Consider the following 21643-nt stretch of genomic DNA (forward strand, 5'->3'; position numbering starts at 1 on the left):
AAAGTGCTAAGGAAATTTATGAGAAATGCTTCGCAGGATTAGTTTGATTTCGCCCTTTCCACTTGATACAGCATGAAAACAAGCATTTCTGCGCAAACAGATTTCTGCGAGCTTTACAAAAATGGACAGTGCTCACTCAAGTGTAACATTCTGTCAAAACTTTTACTTTCATTGGATAGATGAGACCCAAACCCATAATTATATGTGAAAAAATTACCCACATGTATATTTTTTTAATTCCCAGGGCTTTTTCAAAGTGTAAACTTTTTTTTGATACGCACTGTAGTACGGGGTTAAGCTTAGCCCACTTTCTTTTTACACAGCATTTTTGCAAAGTGAGCTAACCCCACCTTTAGTACGGGATTATTTGGCCCTGCAAAAAAGCAGGGTTATCCCAGCAATTGCGGTGCTAAGAGCGATAGTACGGGGTTAAGATCGCTAGTGTAAAACGAAAGTGGGCTAAGCCTAGTCTTGAGGACACAATGATGATGATTTTTTTTAAGATATGTCATATACTTCTTCATCATTGACGAAGAAGTATATGACATATCTTAAAAAAAATCATCATCATTGCGTCCTCAAGACTAGGCTAAGCTTGCCTTTAACCCCTTAACTGGGCGTTGTGGCGTGCGCCTGTAATCCAAGCTGTGGGGAAGTTACAAACTGATGCAGAGGTTCGAAGTTCGAGCCCTGGTCACGTCTTTCGGATGGTGACGTTAAAGGTCGGTCCCAGACGTAAATAATCATATCTGATTGGTACACGTCTGACAAAACTCAAATACACACACACACACCCGTACTATAGGTGGGGCTAAATGGTAATTTAGCCCCACCTACATAGAGGCGCACGGCCAATATGGGAGACTCTCTCCAATAGGGGAGACAATCTCCCACATTGGAGACTTGCTTTGCAAAAGGACAAAAGAAACAACACCAACAAAAACACAAATTTTTCCACCCAAAATTTTGTCTCGCTGAGGTCAGAAGCTCATTTGTTTTGTGTGTGGATGACAACAAAAATCCTTATCAAAACAAAAGTAGACGGTGAATTTTTAAAGTAGACGGTGAAAAGGTGTAAATTTTCATGAGGAATCTGCTTATCACATTCTTATTTGCCACCAAGGTAATCCTTTTGCCGCAAATGTAAACAAAGAAAATTAGTCTCCAAAACTGGAGACTGTCTCTGAAATTGGATACCCAAATTCTTTACAAAAGTCTCTGATATTAGAGATAATCTCCCACATTGGAGACAGTCTCCAATATTGGCCGTGCGCCTCTACTGACCTATAGTACAGGGTTAAGGTAATTTTACCGTGTGTAAAAAGTGTACGAGTGAAATACTTGTACTACGAATGATTGACAAAAACCACTAGTCCGGGGTTAGCGAGTTTCGTGTGAAAAGCAAGCATTCCTTATCCTGGGTTAGCAATAACAATTTGGCATGTGTGAAAAGGGAAAAAAAATAGTAGTATGGGGTTAAGGATAGTACGGGATTAGCGATAGTTCGGGGCTAAGAAAATCCTGTGTAAAAAGGGTAATATTTATAAAGTACTAGGCTCAGTTCCTGACTGGCGCTGGATCCGCCGCTACAGAACAGTGTCCGCGGCGCGCGGCCCGCATACGGGTACGGTACGGTAGGTTTGGCCGTGGTCCCGGCCGAGTTCTAACTGTACTCTTTGACAGTGTCAGTGGGTCCTGTGTCTGAAACGGTAGATCGAATTTTAAAATGTTGAAAAAGTAATGTTAATACGCTTTCCTAGCATATTTGGATTAGTAAATTTTTCTAAAATGCTAAGTATTTTATCTTAAAACAACCATTCAATAGAAAAACATGAGCAAAAGTAGTTTTTACCTTGACGATGAAGTTAAATGTTGGAATCCTAGCTGAATTTGCCGCTAGAAATAAGTATGGTAGCTCGAGAAACACCATAAATGAAGGGGGCCGAGGGAATCCGCTAGCTTTTCCGGTACTGAACTAAAGGCTTATATATTCATTCCCATCATTCATTCATTCATTTTATTCATCAAAATGCAATAAGATAAGTAAAAGCTTGTCAAGCAGAATATAACTCAAGCAATGGATTGAATCAAACATGTTGTCTTACCTGTAATATCGGGCTGCTTCAGGATTTATTTATGGGGGGCCCGGGGAACAAACGTAGAAGGGAAAGCTAATTTTAAGGAGAGGGGAGGGAGCTCGGGGAGGAGGGGAGAGATCGAGAGAGAAACAGAAAGAAAATGAGAAATGAGGTTGGTATGCAAAACCAGGATGTGCATAAAACTCTTTTTCGAAATTAAGAGGAACTTTGAAATGTCATTATTTTCTTATTTTACATCCCGATGAAATTTTCAGTGCTGTGCTTGTTGTTTCTCTCTTTATTAAAATCAACTTTTTGTTGGGGTGGATTTGTAAGAACATGTGAATGAGAATATAGGCCTAGTATGAATAATTTGCTTAAAATGATTCATCTTGTTTAAAGCTTGTAAGTCAATTGATATTAAAAGAAATCGTTTTATAGCCCTGACCACATAATAATAATAATAATCATAATATAATAATAATAATATCAAAAGTTTTCCATATACAGCTTTTTTTACCTAGGCCCTATACAGAAAAAGAAATAATTTTTATAATGCTTTGTCTTTCAAAAATAGGAATTAAGCTTCTGGTTTTCTGGTAAAATAGTTATACATATTTCTAAACCACTTTGCAGTATTTATCATTTATGTATTGAAAAGGGTACGTATTGGCTCAAAGTCAGAGTTGCTAAAGTTACTCCTATTCATACAAAGTGGCCAAACTTATTTAAAAATATAGACCTATTTCCTTACTACCACTATTTTCGATTTTTTTTAAAGATGCATCTATACACGATTTCAAAACTATCTGATAAAAACAAAATTCTTTGTTATAAACAGTTTGGTTTAAGAGCTGGACATTCCACTCATCATGCTATCTTATATTTTTTAAAGAATGTGTCAATGATATTATTGAAAACAAAGTTCTTAGACTTAAAAAAAAACAGTTTGAATTTTTTTCATTATGGAATCCGTGGTGTTACTTTAAACTTATTACACACTTATTTGAGTAACCGCAAACAATTTACAGTGTACAATTCTAAAAGCTCTAATTGTCAAACTGGTATTCCGCAAGGATCAGTTCTTGGTGATACTTTTTTTTTATTTAGGGCCGACATCAATGATTAAATTCAGTATCTCCACTATCAAATCGTTAGTTATTTGCAGACGACACCAATATATTTTATAAACACATGATGTAGAATGTCTTACTCAAAACTTTTATTGTGAACTTTCAAAGATTAGCAAATGGATATAAGCGAGTCTATAACTTAATTATTAAAAGACCCATGTAATGCTGTTCAATTATCCGAAATATAGTGCAAAATGAAGTAAATAAATATGGCAACCTTAATTCAACATTCAAATATTACACACATTTTAGGAAATTAGTATAGAGAAAGATTTAAAATGGAAGACACACGTTATAATGAGGTCTAAAGGAAAGTTTTCAAAACAATAGGAATAATGAGTAAACTTAAAGACCTTTTACCAAAAAATATTCTTCTTACATTGTATAATTCATTGATTTTTCCTTACATAATGTTGCAATATTATTTGGGGATTCTGCAAGCAACACTTACTAAACCGCCTTTTTCTTCTTTAAAAAAGAGAGCAGTTCTGCCATAAACTGCCCTTTCTAAGTCATAGCAAACCTCTTTTCTTAAAATTAAAGGACAAGTCCACCCTAACAAAAAAGTTGATTTGAATAAAAAAAATAAAAAAACTCCATCAAGCACAACACTGACAATTTAATCAAGATCGGATGTAAAATAAGAAAGTTATGATATTTTAAAGTTTCGCTTAATTTCACAAAACAGTTATAAGCACATCCTGGTGGATATGCAAATGAGAAGACTGGTGAAGTCATGAACTCACTATTTCTTTTGTATTTTATTATGTGAAATAAGAAATATTCTAATTTTCTCCTCATTGTCAAGTGAAACAACAATTAATTCCTCCCTGAGCACATGGAATTAGCATTAATATAATATGGTTCAGTCAAGTTGGTTAGTATTGTCAAATTTGTAAAAAATGAAATATTGTATTATTCAAACAATAAAAAAAACTAAAGAAATAATGAGTGATGGACATCATCGACTGACTCATTTGCATGTTACTGAGTTGTGCATATCACTGTTATCATGATTATGTAAAAAAAAGCGAAATTTTAAAATGCCATATCTTTTTTTTTTTACATCCGATTTTGATGAAATTTTCAGCGTTATGCTCATTTGATTTTTCTCTTTTTATTCAAATCACCATTTTTATGGGGTGGACTTGACCAAGGGCGCCGGAAGCGGGGGGGCAGGGGGGGCACTTGCCCCCCAAATAAAATTTTGGGGGGGCAAAACGAGATTTTGCCCCCCCCAGCGTGCCCCCCTTAAAAAAAGAAAAATGATAAATTATTTAAGGACAAAAGTAAATGAAGGCGCTTTTCTGCCTGAAAATAGTCATTTCCATTGTCAAAAATGAAAAAATTTTGCCCCTGACGGGGCAAATACATTATCATAGTAAGCCTCGCGTCTTTTGACGAACAGTTCCTCTGTGAAACATAGCTTTGATAATCCCCTTTTCCATCTTATTACAGTGTGATAACGTTTAACCTTTTAATGAATACATATTAGACTAAAAGCGAATGGCAAATTGATAGTGGTCCACCAGTGATTAGATTTATAATTCTATGATGCTGGCTGTGTCGTCTAACAAACGTGCGGTCGCCCAGAAACGCTCAGACCGGACCCGATATCACTTACGCGCGTGAACACTAGTTACTCGAGCAAGATATGGAATCTATGTCATAGCTGTCAACGATTATAATTAATAATTTGTAAAAATAGTGAATCCCACTCGAACATGTCGAAAGCAACTGAGAGATAATGTTTAGACATGAAAAAAATAAAATCATCTGTGAAAGTGTCTTCTTGACCGGACTCATACTATCCGAGATATGAATAAAAATGTAAAGAATATAAAAGAGAAAAATAAGCGTTACAGTACTGCTCTACTATAAAGAAAATCTTAAGATATTTTCACAGCCCCGTATTTTCCTCTATTCCTTTTCATTGGCATGATTGGAAGGCGTTTTGTCTGATACTATTTCAGCTCATATATAGCACTTAACGTAAGAGCGAGGGGATTTGTGATGGGGGAGCTTTTGCATTTTCTAGAATAAAATTGAAGGATTTCGTGCACACTTTTGGTGAATTTTGCCCTCTCGATCGGCGGCCCCCGACTACGTACGGTCATGTTTGTCATCTTAAAGTCTTTAAAAGGCCTATATTACATTGGTTTGAAACAATTTCGTTTGCAATAAGACTCGTAATTTGCTGGAACTGCGACCCTGGTCATGAAGAAACACCAGACTGGGTCAGAAGGGAGGCAACAGAAGGAGCAAAAAGAACTCCAAGACTGTTTAATTCTCAAGAAATTTATTTTTGAATGCACTTAGAAACGCAACTTTTATACTCCATTTTTACACAAAATCCTTACCGTGGGGGGGGGGTCCCATAGCCTCTCCCGCTCGATCGCTTCGGTATCTCACGCTGTCAGAAATATTGTGCCCCCTTCGGGATTTTGCCCCCCCCAAAACTGAAAGTGTTCCGGCGCGCCTGGACTTGACCTTTAAATATACTCCCAATTTGACCTATGATTTTCAATTATCTGTTTAATGTATTCCTACTATAACAACACTTTGCCTAATAAATTTGACAATATTTTTCAAACCAACAGAAATATACACAGATATAATTCAGCTAATACTCGTGCAATTCTTTCTCAAACAACATATTTTCAAAATTTTTTTTTTATAGGGGTCCCATTATTCAGAATAAGCTACTCTTCAAAGCTTTAAAATCCATTAAATGCAGAAAATGTAATATTAATAGTAATACTGATATAGATACAATTGTATACATGTTATGTTTGTTTGTTCTGTATTTCATGACTGCATTTGTTTTTAATTGTGTGTTTTGTGTTAATTTCAGGATCACTTATATATCTTTGTAACTTTTCATTGATCCTTCCACTATTCTCAAATGTACTCACTCAATGCATTTTGTTGAAATATCTATATTTCTTGATTTGTATGTTTTTTTTATGAAGATTGTGGTAAATAAAGTTTTAATTTCAATTTCAATAATATAAATAATAATAACAATTATATTAATATAGGTTTTCCCGTCCAATTTCATCAGAGTTGCAATTAAATTAATGAAAGGACGTTCAAATTCGAAATATTTCGTCCACCCTCTGCACACATATTTCATTTTCATTCATTTAGCATTTAATTCCGTTCTATATCATTCCTTTGAATTTTGTAGAACTTCAATTCAGAGAGAAACTCGTTCAAATTAATGGCCCTAAGGTGTCATTTAATTTCGCGACGACGAGCTGATCGTTTAATTTCGCCTGAAACACCATTTTCAATTTCATTTATCAGAACACATATTTGCACTTTAAATTTCCAAATTCTGATAATGTTTTTGTATTTTTTTTAAACTTTACCCTATATTTCTATTTTCTGCGGATCTTTTCAGTTAGAATTATTTTATTCCATTATGTTTGATAAAGACGTAATTCATGTAACACTTATAGGATATGGTTGTTAACGCTTATTCTCTAAGTGATTGATAAGTGGTGGCAGGGGCGGATCCAGGATTTCCCAAAAGGGGGACACATTTTCCGGAGGAATTTGACGAGTAAAAAATACAAGGTTATTAACCAAAGAATAAGGGTATTTCGTCCACGAAAAAAAAATAATTGTGCCCAGTGGCGTACCGTTGGTCACGGCACTATCATGATACTTAACTGTCTCGCTAAAAAAATATAAGCAAATTGTTTTGTAATCATGATAATTAACTGTCTCGCTAAACAAACAATGCAAGCGCGAGCAAAAATTTTTGTATATACTAACCCTAAACAAGGAAATTTTAAGGATTATATTTTAGAATCCATTAAGAGTATAAATATCTCACCATAGTCATCTAATGCTAGTGATATCCTTTGCTGATTTGGTTAGAACTACAACTAAACACAGTCATGAAGACCTGAAGAGGGGCATTCTAAGGGTTATTTGTAGGAATCCTCTAAGACCCTACGTATTTGACTGACCAAATGATGCGAGCTCGAAGCGCGAGCTGAAATTTTTCATGGATATTTCAAGGACTATAGTTAGGAATCCATAAAGTCAGAGTATACATATCTCACCACAGTCCTCTAATGCGAGTGCCAAGCGCTTGCTTATTTTGTTAGAATTACATCTTAACACATGGAGCACTTTTTGAGTCATTCATTAAAATGCACCATTCACCACTAACACTTTTACAGAACATTCACTTGAGTTATATATTTGGTGACGTTCGAAAGGAAATCCATGTAATTTGATTCAATTCTACACAAACGCAATAATGCAAATTTGTTTTCTACTTCCTCAAACGCTCAGTACTTATTTTGAGGAAATAGAAAACAAATTACATTCTAACAACGAAACTTCACACAGACGACACACGTATTTGTATTCCTTGAATTAAAATCCTGACATTCTAAATATTGATTCACAAAGCTGCGGATAAAAGATTGCATTTAATTGGCGATCAACAAGCATAAGACGTCTTAACAACATTATGTTCATCATCTTTCCATAGTAACTAGTGATACCAGGAGCTAGGAATATGATGAAGGGTGTCCACCAAGTTTACCATTTTCTGAAATCACTTCCAGTTGCAATGACTTCATCAGTGTTGGTTCTCCTGCCACTTATGTGTCTGTTAACAAGCCCTGGTAAGACATGAAAATGTGCTGTTATAATCACATAAAAATTTAATTAGTCAATATACTTCAAGCAAATATTCGGAGGTCCATCTCAACTTTGAGTAAAAAGTACCTCATCCATGTCATCGTAAGACGTTTTTCATCCCTCACGTACAGACAAATTGAAAAAAACAACAACGGAGAAGGCTTAATTGTTCAATTTAAACTAGTTTCCCTTTATTTATTCATCAGGTAGTGAAATAGATATATTTATTTCACTATACATGTACATAGAGGACGTAGGTGGGTTTGCACTGATCGCCATATGAACCATATATTGAATAAACTTGGATAATACTCTTGATTTTGATGATATTCAAATGGAGTTCGGGATGTCTTGCCTTTCCTTTAGTATACTATATGCTAACAAATCTCAGAGGAGTACTTTTTCTTCTACTTTCGTTTAAATAATTTTTATGCAATTTTAGTCCGTAACAGTGATTATGCAACTTGCATAGCCGATACAAAATCACTTCACTTTGTACCTGAAGAGTGGAAGCAGAGTTCCTACAAAACAGATCTGTAGTGATATGTTCTCCGTCAAGGAAAGAAAATGGTGAACAAACTAATCATGCTAATCGAAGAAAAGTCGATGAAGGATAATTGATTTCACTGTAAATGTTTTAGTATTACATACTGTTTATGTACAAATAATATGTACTAATCAATTTTGCGTAATGAGATTCATGATCCTGTTGCATTCTTTCCATAAACAGAACTATTTAACCAATGTATCTTTTCAACCTTTAACCATGTCCAATATTTTGATTATCCTTTTACTGAATTATAAATGAACGTACATCCAACCTTGATTGTTAGATTCGACGAACGATTTTTACATGGTTTGTTATTAGTGAACTGATTAATTTTCAATCCAATCTTAATTGTTGGTTCGTTGAACCTCTCTCTTTGGTGATCTCTCCACTGTTTTGGAGATTCTCAAAAACGAATAAATCATTTCCAGTCTGATAAGTTAGGGATTCAGCATCAGGTTGGAGCGGTGGTCATGAATTTTATGTAGATTTTTTACACGGTTTGTTATAAGTGAAAGTATAATTTCAATCCAATCTTAATTGTTGGTTCTTTGAACCATTTTACATGGTTTGTTATAAGTACATGTATAATGATTACATTTCAATCCAATCTTAATTGTTGGTTGGTTGATACGTTTTTACATCGTTTGTTTTAAGTGAACGTATAATTTCAATCCAATCTTAATTTTGGGTTCGATGAACCATTTTTACATGGTTTGTTTTGAGGGAACGGATAATAATTACATTTCAATCTAGTCTTAATTGTTTGGTTTGATGAACCGTTTTTACATGGTTAGTTATAAGTGAAGGGAAATTTAAATCCAACATTATACTGTATTGTTCTATTCGATTAACCAGTTTTACTTGGAAGTGCCAGCATTCTTTGTAAGACGGGGCCTATGGCCCCATTTCATAAAAAGTTGATATGATAGCAAGTCTTGTTTGAATGTCAACTTCCATCATAAAAATAGTGTTAATGTTGTGTTGGGATCGGAAATTGTTGAGAATTAAGGGAAGCGTAATGAAGAAACTTTGGAGAAAGTTATAAAGTTCAAATCACTAGGTATTTAATCATCAGTTGCAGTTGACAATTCACACTTTGAAGTACATGAAGATTCAGATATAACAGGAGACGATGAATATAATAGTTTCGAAGTATAAGATTAAGATTCGGAGTGAAGTTAATATAATATTCGATGGACGTCTAAGTCTTGAAGTCAGCCTCTATCTGGATGAGTGTGGGTCTAGTATTCTATGGTTAGTCTTCTCTCTTCTTAATAATCAAGAAGTCTTATTTATATCCTTAGTTTTGGGGGTGTAACTATTTAAGGTGGGAGTGATCTAAACTTGTTCTTATTGGTCTACAGCTCACTGTCTATCAAACTTTCTCTGGTATAAGGGGTGTGGTGATGCTCTGTGCAAGTGAATGGGGCTGGAGTGTGAGTCATACTTCTTCCATGAAGTTAGCTGACGTCACTGAGAGTTGGTCTTTTTATGGTCAAGGCTTAGCAGTTAAATGGTATTGGGGGTTTTGGGATTGTAAGATGACATTGGGAGAGTTTGTAAACAAGTGAGGGTGAATGACTGAAAGGGTAACAGGAAGTTATATTCATACCACATAACATTAATTCCACTGGCACTTCTTGATTGGTTCCTTCAATGAATGCTGATTCCTTCAATGAAACCTTCTTTATCATTTCCCCTATATTTACCAGGCACTTGTTTACGTGTTGACCAAGTTCATTTTCACTCCTGTTATAGTTTTGTTTTGCACTACATTGTCAAATTTCATATATATGAAATATACTTTCGACTTTTGGTTTTGTCATACTGTTATGTTATTCTCCGTTGTTTTTCTTTCAGTGATTTTTTTCTAATTGGTAATTATTTTGTACTATTTCTTTTAATTTTGTTTTAGGGGTTTTGTTTGTCATACTGTTATGTTATTTTCTGTAGTTTTAGTTTCTTTCAGTGTTTTTTTTTATTGGTAATTAATTTGTACTATTTCTTTTTATTTTGTTTTAGGTGTTGTATTGTTGTATTGTAGAGGTCGAATGTATTGTGTCTGAAGACCTATATCTACGCAAAATCCAATTATTATTTACACTTTTTCATTACATTAGTTTATCCGCCTTCATTGCAATTTCATTTTAATTATCTATTTGCTTATATATATTTATGTTTATTTGTATAAATTCAATTTTTTAATCTATGTATTTATTTACTTAATTATTAAATTATTTTGTTCTTAAACAGGACTGGTAGGCCTACCTTTCCAATCAGTTTGTATTCATGTGATGTATTTATTTGTTTATTTATTTATTCATTCATTAAGGTTTAAGGAGGGGGGGCTTATCTGTACGGAAAAATGAAAATTATAATTCCTGGCAACTTTCTACCAAGGGTTTATTCGATGACGAAGTTAGTGACGACTTATTTAATAATATTTACTGAATTACCTCAATACAGGGAGTGGTCAGATATGTAATACATCAGGATGGTTGGAGTTTGAGAAGAATCAGTATATTTTCGTGGATGATCCTGATTTTAGGACATACCGTGATGCTATGAATTATTGTCGATCACTAGGCGGGTACCTGGCCTTCATTACTTCTAATGAACAGAACGTAAGTGTTATATTTTTAGCAGCTTGTTTCTACGTGTTTTAGTAAAAAAATTGTCATAATTCTCTTTAGAGTCAAAAACCTACATACTTTGGAATTCGTTATCCGTTTTATATATTCATCAAAATAAAATCCATATCATATGTTGTTGTTTTTTTTAATGAGGCATTAGAGCAGCTTGTATAAAAGAAACTTTGTACACTTTTTGGAACAAAGCCGTCTCAATTCTTATTCTACTTCTTTTCCCTAACTTACCAGCAAAGAATGAGAATATGATTTCCATTCTGTACGGTAGACATCATGGAGATAAAAACACCGTTTTATACCGCCTTTCATCTACAATAAAATAATGCTTCACTTCCTTAATACTTCGTTCTATTATATCCCGCCCCTTTCCATCTTTTCCGCTTACTTCTTTCCATAATAACTAGCTAAAAAAAAATATTTCAATTCTGCAAACTTCGCAGAAGAATCAAATATCAGTTTTGTTTTGTCCCATTATCGACCGCAAAAGAGCGATTTATTTTCTTTTCGTGTTTCCTGGTTTTATTTAGAAAACAAAAAAGGATTTTTTTTTTCTTCTTCTCTCCCTGATTAATTTTGCCTTCTTTCCTTGACTACCCAAAAAACGGTCAATGTTTTTTTCACTCTATTTTAATGAAGTAATGTAAAATAATGTAATATGATATAAAATAATGACATAATATATTAATAAGAAGAAAAGTAAATGCAATTATTTGAAATCAAAGGTTATATCAGATGCTCAGGTATCATGATTTCTCTCATCATAATGTCGGTGAGAAAAAAAGAGAAAACAAAAAACAGGAAGGAATGTAATGCGACATACAAATTTACTATACTTGTTGTACAAATAATCTCGATTTCATATACAATTATTTGTTTACAAAGGAATTTCTGAACACATTTACATTGAAATCTGGTTATTACAATGACAATTACTGGATTGGCCTGAATGACCTTGATGGGGACGGTATATACACATGGATAAACAGAACTACAATGTCAGGGTAAGTATCTTAAGTCCACCCCCAAAAAGGTGGATTTGAATAAAAAGAGAAAAATCCAACAAGCATAACACTGAAAATTTCATCAAAATCCGATGTAAAATAAAGTTATGACATTCTAAATTTTAATTTTAATTGCACAAAACAGTTATTTGCCCATGAAGATCGGTATGCAATCTTTAAAGAAACTAATGACGTCATCCACTCACTATTTCTTTTGTATTTTATTTTATGGAATATAAAAATATGAAATAATCAAATTTTCTTCTCATTGTCAAGTGAGACAATATCTAATTCCTCTATGAACATGTGGAATTACAATTGTATGATACTATATGGTTCAGTCAAGTTGGTCCTTATTGTCAAATCTGTAAAACAAGTGGAATGCGTCTGGCTGTCTCACCTGCATCACGCGATTCAATATAGCAGTAGTGCTGAGTTGAAAACTGCATAAACTCAAACAAGATGTTCAGTGATACTTGGTTACTCTTATGTCCACGTTTTATGAACTAGACCAATGCACTTATAGAGATATGATAATTCTCAAAAAAATAATTCAACAAAAAAAACCAACATGGCCAAAGTTCATTGACCTTACATGACCTTTGACCTTTATTATGTGGCCTGAAACTTGCATAGGATGTTCAGTGATACTTGATTACTATTATGTCCAAGTTTCATGAATCAGATCCATAAACTTTCAAAGTAATGATGGTAATTCAACAGATACCCCCAATTTGGCCAAGGTTCATCGACCCTAAATAACCTCTGACCTTAATCATGTGGCCTGAAACTTGAACAGGATGTTCAGTGATACTTGATTACTATTATGTCCAAGTTTCATGAATCATTTCAATAAACTTTCAAAGTTATGATGGTAATTCAACAAATACCCCCAATTTGGCCAAAGTTCATCGACCCTAAATGTCCTCTGACCTTAATCATGTGGCCTGAAACTTGCACAGGATGTTCAGTGATACTTGATTACTATTATGTCCAAGTTTCATGAATCAGATCCATAAACTTTCAAAGTAATGATGGTAATTCAACAGATACCCCCAATTCGGCCAAGGCTTCATTGACCCTAAATGACCTTTGACCTTGGTCATGTGACGTTAAACTCATGCAGGATGTTCAGTGATACTTGATTGACCTTATATCCAAGTTTCATGAACTATATAGGTCCATATATTTTCTAAGTTATGACGACATTTCAAAAACTTAACTTTAGATTAAGGTTTTGACTCCCCAACATGGTCTAAGTTCATTGACCCTAAATGACCTTTGACCCTAAATGACCTTTGACCTTGGTCATGTGACATGAAACTCAGGCAGGATTTTTAGTAATACTTGATTAACCTTATGGCCAAGTTTCATAAACTAGGTTCATATACTTTCTAAGTTATGCTGCCATTTCAAAAACTTCGGTTAAGATTGTTGACGCCGCACAGTGCATGGGCCAGAATGAATTGAAAGTGCGCCAAAATTGTATTCCGTGTTAGATTTTTACTTTACGGTGCTGATTAAGGGTAATTTTGGGCGTAGAATCGACTGAACATAATTTAAAGCCGATATGACGTCACCTTGATACCAAATTTTGATTGGCTACTTAAAACCTGGCTATGAAAAGACAAATTACGCTTAAAAATGGGTAGTATAAACTTTAGGTTATGTGCTACTTTAAGATTGCCCAGCGTGAATGTTGGTTCATGCTTCTCACATGCCTAAAAAGTGTGTATGAGATGCCGAAAATATTTGATGGCATCAAAATTATCATTAACTAAATTTATAAAAAAGAAACTTTTTTAAAATCTGAAAACATCAACCCTGCTCTATCAAACTGTCTTGACTTGTGTAAAACGCAGAGTATATATTACACCACGAATGTATCACTATAGACCAATTTCACAACGTGAGAGGGCAGCAGACTGGTCGCCATGCTGCGGTGGGCGAATCAACTTTTATAGTACACAAGTCAATAGGGGCTTGGTACATTCGTTCGATTTTTTTTTTATTTCGGACCAATTGAGCAGATTTCTTGTAAGATTCACAATGAGCATTCATCGGAGAAGTTCAGGTCGCAGCTGTGCTGTGTTCAATTGCCACAACAATTGGAGGAAGCTTCAGGATTGGAAGCAAAGTGAATGTGAAATTCACTCGCCTTGGACTTGTAGTGACTTGACTATATCTTTTCATATATCTACATCTATATATTCTTTTCTTGTATATATTTTCATTTATATTTCAATATTCTGTTCATGTTGTATATAAATTCTTTCTTTTATTTCCAATTTCATATCTATATTCTAACTTGTTTCTGCCATCATGGCCATGTGCAATGTACTATACTTTACTTGCACAGAGTAAAAGAAAAACCGAATGAAACAACGGATCAGGCAATCATCAATCTAGCGAAGGATAAGATGGGTATTACTCTAGCACCGACCGACATCGACCGCTCGCATAGGCTATCTTCATCTAGGCTAGCAGCATCAAGTGTCGACGAAGGATCGGAATCCACAGAGTCAAGCAGTAAGCCTAGAATTATCATCGCTAAATTCAGCAGATACAATGTAAGGGACGCTATCTACCGCAATCGTATGAAACTTCGGGGCTCCAAGGTCTACATTCACGAGGATCTTACAAGCTACAGATCATCTCTTCTTTTCAAGGCAAGAACCAGTGTCAACGTGAAGAAGACTTGGACATCAGACGGCAAGATAACTGCCTTCACCAACAATGGAAGGAAAGTACGTATTACTTGTGAACGCGATCTTGAAAATCTTGACAGTTAGTTTATCCTTTATCTCGATATCTATAAAAGCTTGAATTGTCTTATGGTCAAACTCTTTCCATGTATTAGATGTAAACAGTCAGTTACTAATAATCAAAATGCTGTCTTATGTGTAAAATGCCTTCGATGGATTCATCTTAAATGTTCATCTCTGAGTTCTGAGTTTTTTCATTCGGATACTGATTGGATTTGCGATGTATGCCTGTACAGAGAATTGCCTTTTCATCTTATTGATCAATATGGAGAGACGGAAGGACCAAGTGTAATTGATACAACTTCAAATGACAACCATTATGACTCTATCCCACTTGTCTTTGAAAAACTGAATTGTAACAAGGGATTGAAAATTGGACATCTAAATGTATGTACTTTGTTAAAAAATGTAGATGAAATTAATCATATTTTAGAACAAAGCAATTTGGATATCTTAACTCTCAGTGAAACAAAGTTGGATAGCAATATATTTGACTCTGAAATTTCCATATGTGGCTATAATATTATCAGACTGGACCGAAATAGACATGGTGGTGGTGTCGTTATGTATTTAAAAGATAACATTGTATTTGAAATGCAAGAACGTGATTTTGGTCGCTTGGAATTAATATGTATTAAGATCGTTATTGAGAAACAAAAGCCTTTTCACCTTGTGACATGGTACAGACCACCAGATTCAAAGAAAGATGTTTTAGATGATTTTAATTTGTTACTTCAATATCTGGATTCTTGGTGTCTTGATTTTATCATACTTGGTGATATGAATTGTGATGTATCAAAAAAACCTCAAAACTTTCATACTAAAAAATTGTTATCGCTTGCCAGTGATTATAATATGAAACAATATATTTCAAAAGCTACCAGGGTAACTGACACGTCTTCCTCAACTATAGATTTACTATTTTCTTCTAATGATGACATAATTCAATTCTGTGATGTTGTAACAGTTTCCATTAGTGATCATTACATGATTGTTGCACGTTTAGGAAAAACAAAAATGACATTTTCTAAGCACAATTATGTCACCTATCGTGATTTGAAAAAAATGAATTTTTCCTCATTCTGTAAGGAACTGCAGAAATGTTCATGGTCTCAGATCCTTTCTGAAAATGATGTAAACACAGCCTACGATAATTTTCTAAATATGTATAATGATATCCTAAATAGGTTTGCACCTGTGAAACGTAAACGAATTCGTAAGAAAAGTGTTCCATGGATCAATGAACAGATTTTAACGATGATGAAGCTTCGTGATCAGTGTAAAGAAAGGGCTCGCTTATCTGGTGACCCAGATGTCTGGCGTGAATATAGACTGTTACGCAATCGAGTCACGGCAAAGCGACGTAAATCCAAAAGGGAATATATAACAAAGAACATTCTTGAGAATTCTGGCAATAGTGCTGGGATATGGAAACTGCTAGGTAAAATCCTTCCAAACAAACGTAAAAGTCAAACTTTGAAATCTCTTGATATTGGTGGTGGTATATTGTCTGATCCTGAAGACATCGCAAATTATATGAATAATTATTTTGCTAATATAACTAAAGAACTTAAAGATGGTGCCCGGTTTACTCAGAAAACGTTTGAACCAACAGTCAAATGCTCGACTGTGTTTTCTTTTAATGAAGTTACACAGAACGATATAGTAAAGTGTTTTAATGAGATTCCAAAAAATAAGTCTCCAGGATTAGATGGTATACCTACCTGTATCTTAAAAGACTCAGTTTCACATATTATTGTACCATTGTTACACATAATAAATCTTTCTCTTAAACAGGGAATAGTTCCATTAGACTGGAAAATGGCTAAGCTCACGCCATTATTTAAAGGTGGTAACTTAAAGGATCCTACTAATTATAGGCCAATTTCCGTATTGCCTGTACTGTCAAAAATAATGGAAAAGGTTGTTTTTAAACAAGTTTATAAATATGTTTCTGATAATGATATACTTTCAAATAATCAGTTTGGATTTCGCCCCAATTATTCAACAAATACAGCCCTCTTTACAATTACAGAAAATATTCGTAAAGAATTGGATATTGGGAACGCTGTTGGCTTAGTATCGCTTGACCTTCGGAAAGCATTTGATATGGTTTCCCACGATATTCTGTTAACAAAACTTGATCTTCTGGGGTTCGATGAGTCAAGCTTACGATGGTTCCAAAGCTATTTAACTTTAAGAAAACATGTAACAGTTATCAATAATACATTTTCTTCTTATAATACAATTACCTGTGGAATTCCGCAAGGGAGTATAATTGGTCCATTGATGTTTATAATTTTCATAAATGATATTTCTACTGTTGTAAAGTTTAGCAGTATTTCAAAGTACGCTGATGATACCTGTATATACTATTCCTCAGATAATGTTTCTGATTTATGTTCCTGTCTAAATGAAGATTTGGCACGGATTTCAGACTGGTTGAAATGTAATGAATTATTACTGAACCCTAAGAAATGTGAATTTATCATATTTGGATCAAGGCGTAAATTATTAGCATTTGCAAATGCACAAGTTCAAATTGACGGTGAAAAAATCAGAAGAGTGGAAGAGTGTAAATACCTTGGCGTTATGCTCAGTGCACCGCTTAACTGGAATGCACATGTTAAATTTGTTAAGACGAAAGCAACAAAAACCCTGTATTGTTTGAAACGGCTCAGGCCGTACATCAGTCTGAATACTGCTATAATGCTTTACAAAGCACTTTTTCAACCACACTTTGATTACTGCTCTATAGTATGGTTCAATGCAGGGAAAGTTTTACTTAAAGAATTAAGTGTTCTCCAAAATCGAGCACTGCGTATGGTCTTAAGAGTTGATTATAGATACAGTTCCAATCTATTGTATTCTACTCTGAACATTGATAAGTTAGAATTGCGATGGAAAAAACAGGCAGTTTCCTTTATATTTAAATTACTTCATGGACTACTTCCATCTTTCTTGTGCTCCAAAATAAGCATCAAGAAAAGTAATTATTCTCTTCGAAATTACCAGTGTAGGATTAATCTCGAAAAACCCAAAACTAATTTTATAAGGGACGGTGCTCTCTATATAGGTATTCAATTATTTAATTCTTTACCAAGTAATACCCGGCAACTGGATCAGTTCTATTTATTTATGAAATCAGTTAATTCCATCGACTTCTAACTCATCTGCGGGGGGGGGCTAGAGAATTTCTATGATTTCTCTTCGCACTGCGGTTTTATGCAGTTTTACTTATTGTTTTTCATTTTAATTATGTATGTCTTATATTATGTGTTACTGTAATATTTAAAATATTTTCGTATTGTCTCACTATTACATGTTTTTTAATGTTCACGGACTTGCTGAAAAGCAGTCTGTTATGACTGAATGTAAGTTTTACCGTGATTAAATAAATACAATACATACATACATACATATTTATTTCGCCATTTTTGCTTCCTCTCCAGCTCTCACTTAATTCGCTATTCTCGCTTCTCACTTTGCTATTTCTGTTTCGTTTCTACTTCTCAATTTTTTGTCTTACTCCTACAACATGACTATCCCTAACGTTTCCTCTACTCCTGAATCTTTCCTTTCTCCAATCGACCAACTCTCTGCGCAGGTTGACCAGCTCACAATGCAGATTCAAGCATTAACCTGCTCCATGCTGGAAAACCAGAGAGGGACTTGCAGTCGACAGCGCAAGTCATTTTTGCGCAGCCAGCATCGCAGTGACCAGCATGCAGGTGCTCAGTGCTGGTATCACTGGAAACATGGGAGGAGAGCTCAAAAGTGCATTAGTCCTTGCTCTTTCTCAGCAAGACAAGCCCAGGGAAACGGTCCCGCCAAGGAATAGCGGCGACTAACCCCCTTGGCAGCACCCAACCCAGTCGCCTTTTCTTTGTCAACGACAAGTACACTGGTACACGATTTCTCGTCGACACAGGTGCTGAGGTGAGCATTTTCCCTCATTCAAAATTAGGGAAACCAGCTAGGGTTGACGCAACAAATATCCAACTACAGGCTGTAAATCGATCGCCAATCAAGACTTTCGGACAAAAGTCTTTCACACTTGATCTTGGTTTACGGCGTGTTTTCCGCTGGATATTTGTTGTGACTGATATCCCCACGCCGATTTTGGGTGCCGATTTTCTTGACCAATTTGGACTGTTGGTTGATATCAAACACCGCCGATTGATAGATACCACAACCACTCTTACAGTCCAGGGATGTGGCTCATATACTGGTACTATTAGCCCGATGTATGTTCAACATGACTCATCGGAGCGGTTTCACTCCATTCTCCGTCAGTCCGGATATCACACGACCGGTTTACAAGCACTCAGAAGTAAAACATACTACCACGCATCACATCCCAACTCGAGGCCCGCCCGCGGCAGCGCGCCCTCGCCGTCTTGCTCCAGATCGTCAGAGAATTGCCCAGGCAGAGTTCGAGCACATGCTTGAACTTGGCATTATCCGACAATCTGAGAGTAACTGGTCAAGTCCATTGCACATGGTTCCCAAGAAAACGCCAGGGGACTGGCGGCCTTGTGGTGATTATCGCTTGCTCAACGCTCGCACGGTCCCGGATCGATACCCTATCCCACACTTACAAGATTTCTCTTCAACTCTTGCAGGCAAGACAATTTTTTCGAAAATTGACCTCGTTAGGGCATATCATCAGATCCCAGTCGAGCCTAGCGACATTCACAAGACTGCCGTGACCACTCCATTTGGCTTATTCGAATTCGTTCGAATGCCATTCGGCCTTCGGAATGCAGCCCAAACATTCCAGCGATTGATGGACACCGTCATTCGCGGCCTCCCATTTGTCTATGTTTATCTTGATGATATACTGGTAGCCAGTTCCTCTAAGGATGAACATGAGACACATCTCCGTCTGCTATTCGATCGCCTGCAGGAGTATGGCATCATTGTCAATCCCTCAAAATGTCAGTTTGGTGCTTCATCACTATCTTTCCTCGGACATATGGTGGACAACACCGGAATCCGACCTCTTAGCGACAAAGTGAAAATTATCCGTGATTTTCCCGCCCCTACTTCACTTACCAAACTGCGAGAATTCCTGGGATTGGTCAACTTCTACAGGCGATTCATTCCTCATTGTGCAGAAGTGCTGCAACCTCTGACTGATCTGTTGAAAAACAGAACAAAAAAGAACATGCCAATTGATCTGGGAGAGAAAGAGCTTCTTGCTTTCAATCATGCTAAAGATCAGTTGGCTAATTCTACTGTTCTTGTGCACCCTCGCACTGATGTTCCCTTATGCCTACTAGTCGACGCATCTGATGTAGGAGTTGGGGGAGCTATCCAACAACAAGTGGATGGAGTTTGGCAACCTCTGGCTTTCTTCTCTAAGAGGTTACAACCAGCTGAAACCAAATACAGCACTTTTGGTAGGGAGTTGCTTGCAGCATATCTCGGCATCAAGCACTTCCGTCATCTCCTTGAAGGTAGGTCATTTACTATCTACACTGACCACAAACCTCTTACCCATGCACTCAAGTCGAAACCGGATAGGCATTCGCCACGAGAAATCCGACAACTTGATTTCATTTCGCAGTTTACCTCTGATATTCAGCACATATCAGGCAAGGCGAACACAGCAGCAGACGCCCTCTCTCGTCTGTATATTGACAGAGTTGACTCTTCCTCAATCATTGACTTTGCAGCCATCGCAAAAGATCAGGAAGATGAAACTGAGGTGAAAGATTCCTCACTTCAACTCAAGTCAATTGCTCTCCCAGGTTCTACCACTACTGTTCTGTGCGATATATCAACTGGTACTGCCAGGCCTCTAGTTCCAGTCAAACACAGAAGAGCTATCTTTGATTCCCTTCATGGACTTTCTCATCCAGGAATCAAAGCTACTCAAAAGCTCATTACAGAACGCTTTGTTTGGCCTAGCATCAACGCTGATGTCAGAAAATGGGCCAAATCATGTCTCGAGTGTCAAAAGTGTAAAGTACATCGACACACCAAAGCACCACTTGGTACTTTCACTTCACCTGATGCACGCTTCTCTCATGTGCACATTGACCTCGTTGGCCCGCTTCCTTCATCAGAGGGCAACAATTACCTTCTCACTTGTGTTGATCGCTACACTAGATGGCCAGAAGCTATCCCTATCCCAGACATCACTGCGGAGACGGTAGCACGTGCATTTGTGGCCAGGTGGGTAGCAGTGTTTGGCGCACCTACTACCATCACAACAGACAGAGGTAGGCAATTTGAGTCAGCACTTTTTCTCGCACTCACCAACCTCCTTGGCACTAAACGCATCCGCACAACAGCATACCATCCTGCCGCAAATGGTTTAGTGGAGCGTTTTCATCGCCAACTAAAAGCTTCTCTCAAAGCTCATAACAAGGTCCGTTGGACTGAGTCACTCCCTTTAGTCTTGCTGGGTATACGCACCGCAATCAAGGCGGACATTGGATGCTCTGCAGCAGAGCTTGTGTTTGGGACTACTCTCACTCTACCTGCACAATTAGTAGCTCCTTCACAAATTGATGCTGCTGATGATCCATCTAACTATGCCCACAGACTAAAGAGAATGATGCGGGAATTACATCCCACTCCTACTCGAAAACAGCACACTCGCACACAGGTACATCCTGAACTCCATTCTTCATCTCACATCTTTCTACGAGATGATGCTGTTACAAAGCCATTGCAGCCTCCTTACAGAGGACCCTTCCGAGTCATTCGTCGTACTGACAAGTTTTTCACCATTGATTATAATGGTAAACATGAAAATGTCAGTGTCGACAGACTGAAACCGGCTTTCATCG

General features: G+C 36.2%; 1 protein-coding gene across 2 annotated transcripts in view; it reads right to left on the reverse strand.

Annotated features, from left to right (window-relative positions):
• The window catches only part of LOC121424040, a 28066-nt gene extending 25921 nt beyond the window's left edge, over window positions 1-2145 (reverse strand). Inside the window, exon 1 of one of the 2 annotated variants that reach the window (XM_041619616.1) lies at window positions 2106-2145. The gene's annotated coding sequence lies outside the window, so the exon portion shown is untranslated. Of the gene's footprint in view, window positions 1-1852; window positions 1942-2105 lie in introns of those variants that run through there. The other variant, XM_041619615.1, reaches the window with a different exon arrangement.
• Between the last annotated feature and the right edge of the window lie 19498 nt (window positions 2146-21643).

Source organism: Lytechinus variegatus, chromosome 11, assembly GCF_018143015.1.
Source record: "Lytechinus variegatus isolate NC3 chromosome 11, Lvar_3.0, whole genome shotgun sequence".
Taxonomy (NCBI): domain Eukaryota; kingdom Metazoa; phylum Echinodermata; class Echinoidea; order Temnopleuroida; family Toxopneustidae; genus Lytechinus; species Lytechinus variegatus.